This window comes from Palaemon carinicauda, chromosome 29 (assembly GCF_036898095.1).
Source record: "Palaemon carinicauda isolate YSFRI2023 chromosome 29, ASM3689809v2, whole genome shotgun sequence".
NCBI classification, from domain to species: Eukaryota; Metazoa; Arthropoda; class Malacostraca; order Decapoda; family Palaemonidae; genus Palaemon; species Palaemon carinicauda.
The window spans coordinates 4,224,260-4,229,259 of NC_090753.1; positions in this window are offsets into that span (position 1 = coordinate 4,224,260).

Consider the following 5,000-nt stretch of genomic DNA (forward strand, 5'->3'; position numbering starts at 1 on the left):
TCAAGTGTGCCATGCAGAAGGTATGGTCAAATAAGTAGGATCGACTTAAAAGCTGGGGAAATAGAGCACAATGTCGTTGTGCCAGCTCCACATGTTGACTGGGGAAGGGAGGATCCAAAAAATCTTCTAGGAATCAACATGGAAGGAAATGAAAATAACCTATACACTATTGTTGATGAAATCTACCAAGAACAGCAATATATATATATATATATATATATATATATATATATATATATATATATATATATATATACATTATAAATATATATATATATATATATATACATATGTATATATATATATATATATATATATATATATATATATATACATATGTATATATATATATATATATATATATATATATATATATATATATATATATATATATAGGAATTACAGGTGAAGATATAATATTTGGTGTGCAGCTGGGTTCAAAAAACATCAGTTAAAAGGCCATAATTTATTTAGAGACGTTTCGAACATTGCAATGTTCATTATCAATCTGTAAAAGATAATATAAAATTCTTAAAATTTGTACAATAATTCAAAACAAAATAGTAAAAGAGTATTAAAACATTATTGATTTTATAACGGAAAATCGTAAAAAAACTAAAACAGTAAAACAAAAGAGAACCAGTGCTCACCAGACCATCCATAGGAAAAGGTGAAGAACGAATGAGTAAAAATTGTTACCCACCTACGACTTCAGTTATGCTAAGAAAAGAGGAGAGGCAGAGATATTAGAGTTTAAAGAAGGAACAAGCCGTTTGATATATAATGACTCAAGGGTAGTTAGAAATTCGCTTTGTTTTGTCCCACCAATAATTTTAAAGTGTTTTTTGTTTACTTGTATTTTGCACATGGCGGCATGATTCCTTATATTCGAAAATTCTGGGTTACCAAGTCTCTGACCAGTTCTAAAGCTGTATCCCATATGGCTACAGTATCTCACCTGCAACAACCTTCGGCAAGATCCAACATAGATACCGGGACATCCCGGGCACTTGAATTTATAAATTATGTTGGACCTCATGAAGGTCTGCAGTTTGTCTTTGTAGCCAAAAAATACATTAATTTTGAGTGGATTGATTGGGATTAGTTTGATGTTGAGGCAGCCGAACTCTTTTTCTATTATTTTCTTAAGTTTGATGGAAAACTTGTTGTCAGATAAGTAAGGAATTGTAGCGAAAATATTTTTCTTTTTGACATTATACGATGGTATTGTAGTGGAGAAATGTCGTAAAAGGAGCTTGTTTATAACCTTATGAACCATACTTTCAGGGTAAGAGTTTGCTTGAAAAAATTAACTAAAAATAAAATCTCCTTATGAAAGAGTGACCAGCTTGAGGAATAACGCAGCGCCCTATAAACAAGTGTGTATATAGTATTTAGTTTAAAATTAAAAAAACAGGAACTATAAAAATTGTTGGCAAGGCCAGTGTATGTCTTTTTTCGATACACAGTTGTAATAAATTCACCATTGTCTCTGCTTACGTTAATGTCTAAAAAAGGTAGAGAGTTGTTGTTCTCTTTTTCTATAGTGAACTTCATATTTTGGTGTTGAATATTTATATGGTTTAAAAACATTTCGCTATGCCATGGCTGTTTAAATAACACAAAAGTATCATCAACATATCTTCTATAATACACTGGCTTAAAAGTGTCTGGACAACTATTTAAAAAATTTTCTTCAAAAGATGACATAAAAATATTTGCAAACAAGGGTCCTAACGGAGAACCCATGGCAACTCCATCGACCTGCGAATAGAGTTGGCCATTAAAAACAAACATGGAGTCTTGCACAGCAAGCTCAAGAAAAGTCTTAAAATAATGTCTGTTAAAACCGTGAAAAATAACTTGATCGTCATAAAAATTTTTATCTAAAATAATATTAATTGTTTCATTTAGTGGCACATTTGTAAAAAGAGATTCTACATCAAAACTTGTCATATGTAGATCACCATCTTGTAAAATTATTTGTTGCTGAAACTCACAGCCATTTTTTAGTGAGAACTGATTGCACGAGAAATCACTGAGCAAAGAGACAAGGTGTTTTGATATTGTATAAGACGGGTTGTTATAGGCTGCCATAATGGGTCTGATTGGAACTCCTTCCTTATGTATCTTTGGTAGTCCATATAAAATGCTAAAAGAAGAACCTGTCACAAAAAGTTTCTGATACGTTATTTCATTTAAAATACCTTCATTTTTTAGTTTTCTCAAAAATCTGTTAATTTTGTCTTCTTTTTTGTAAATGTCCAAAAAATTTGGTTCACCATGTAACTTTTACATAAAACTTACACTAAGTTGAGAGTGTCTTGGACACCGTTTTTCAGGAAAGAGGATTTGAGTATCCTACAAAAACTAGGCAAACGAGATAGTTTGGTTATTTGTAAACCAGATAAGGGTAAAGGTGTTGTACTGCTCAATAAATCAGACTATATTGATAAGGTTAATAACATTCTTTAGACCAAACTAAATTTAAGTTACATGGTGAACCAAATTTTTTGGACATTTACAAAAAAGAAGACAAAATTAACAGATTTTTGAGAAAACTAAAAAATGAAGGTATTTTAAATGAAATAACGTATCAGAAACTTTTTGTGACAGGTTCTTCTTTTAGCATTTTATATGGACTACCAAAGATACATAAGGAAGGAGTTCCAATCAGACCCATTATGGCAGCCTATAACAACCCGTCTTATACAATATCAAAACACCTTGTCTCTTTGCTCAGTGATTTCTCGTGCAATCAGTTCTCACTAAAAAATGGCTGTGAGTTTCAGCAACAAATAATTTTACAAGATGGTGATCTACATATGACAAGTTTTGATGTAGAATCTCTTTTTACAAATGTGCCACTAAATGAAACAATTAATATTATTTTAGATAAAATTTTTTATGACGATCAAGTTATTTTTCATGGTTTTAACAGACATTATTTTAAGACTTTTCTTGAGCTTGCTGTGCAAGACTCCATGTTTGTTTTTAATGGCCAACTCTATTCGCAGGTCGATGGAGTTGCCATGGGTTCTCCGTTAGGACCCTTGTTTGCAAATATTTTTATGTCATCTTTTGAAGAAAATTTTTTAAATAGTTGTCCAGACACTTTTAAGCCAGTGTATTATAGAAGATATGTTGATGATACTTTTGTGTTATTTAAACAGCCATGGCATAGCGAAATGTTTTTAAACCATATAAATATTCAACACCAAAATATGAAGTTCACTATAGAAAAAGAGAACAACAACTCTCTACCTTTTTTAGACATTAACGTGAGCAGAGACAATGGTGATTTATTACAACTGTGTATCGAAAAAAGACATACACTGGCCTTGCCAACAATTTTTATAGTTCCTGTTTTTTTAATTTTAAACTAAATACTATATACACACTTGTTTATAGGGCGCTGCGTTATTCCTCAAGCTGGTCACTCTTTCATAAGGAGATTTTATTTTTAGTTAATTTTTTCAAGCAAAACTCTTACCCTGAAAGTATGGTTCATAAGGTTATAAACAAGCTCCTTTTACGACATTTCTCCACTACAATACCATCGTATAATGTCAAAAAGAAAAATATTTTCGCTACAATTCCTTACTTATCTGACAACAAGTTTTCCATCAAACTTAAGAAAATAATAGAAAAAGAGTTCGGCTGCCTCAACATCAAACTAATCCCAATCAATCCACTCAAAATTAATGTATTTTTTGGCTACAAAGACAAACTGCAGACCTTCATGAGGTCCAACATAATTTATAAATTCAAGTGCCCGGGATGTCCCGGTATCTATGTTGGATCTTGCCGAAGGTTGTTGCAGGTGAGATACTGTAGCCATATGGGATACAGCTTTAGAACTGGTCAGAGACTTGGTAACCCAGAATTTTCGAATATAAGGAATCATGCCGCCATGTGCAAAATACAAGTAAACAAAAAACACTTTAAAATTATTGGTGGGACAAAACAAAGCGAATTTCTAACTACCCTTGAGTCATTATATATCAAACGGCTTGTTCCTTCTTTAAACTCTAATATCTCTGCCTCTCCTCTTTTCTTAGCATAACTGAAGTCGTAGGTGGGTAACAATTTTTACTCATTCATTCTTCACCTTTTCCTATGGATGGTCTGGTGAGCACTGGTTCTCTTTTGTTTTACTGTTTTAGTTTTTTTACGATTTTCCGTTATAAAATCAATAATGTTTTAATACTCTTTTACTATTTTGTTTTAAATTATTGTACAAATTTTATGAATTTTATATTATCTTTTACAGATTGATAATGAACATTGCAATGTTCGAAACGTCTCTAAATAAATTATGGCCATTTAACTGATGTTTTTTGGACCCAGCTGCACACCAAATATTATATCTTCACCTGTAATTCCTGGATACGTCCCTGATGTTGCATCGACTTCTTTTCGTCTTTCTCTTCGCGTTTAAGCTGAGATGTCGCCGTTTTCAGCACTTTTCGCAACTCCTCCAACATCGCTATCCACCAGTGACCCTGACCACCTCGAGAAAACTGGAGAAATCGACCTTGAAAGAAGAGAAAGCCAAGTGTGATTTGGATTTCCTGCAGTATTGTCTTTTAAATGGAGTACACCCCAAGTTTGTTCGGTTCAGGCTCTACAAGACCTCGTTATATCACACCGAATTTTACAGAAATGCCTTGGACGAACTACTTAAGAAGGAGATTGAGACGAAGCAGAAACTTATTGAAAATACAAGTACTAATATTTGTCGCCTTCGAGAAAAACTTTTTCAGGATTTATCTTTTATTGACCGTTTTATTTATCAGAAACTTTTTAATGATTTTGTAAATGATTATGTCTCGTCTGTACAACTACGTCATCAAAAGAAACTGAAAGCACTAGGTGTTGTTACTCCTAATTTTAATAAGAGAAACTGTTGTATTTTTAATTTATCTAACTATGTTCTCTCCAAAAGAGAAGAGTTTTTGTTATCATTTGGGTTGGATTTCAATTTGCCCTCCTACAGA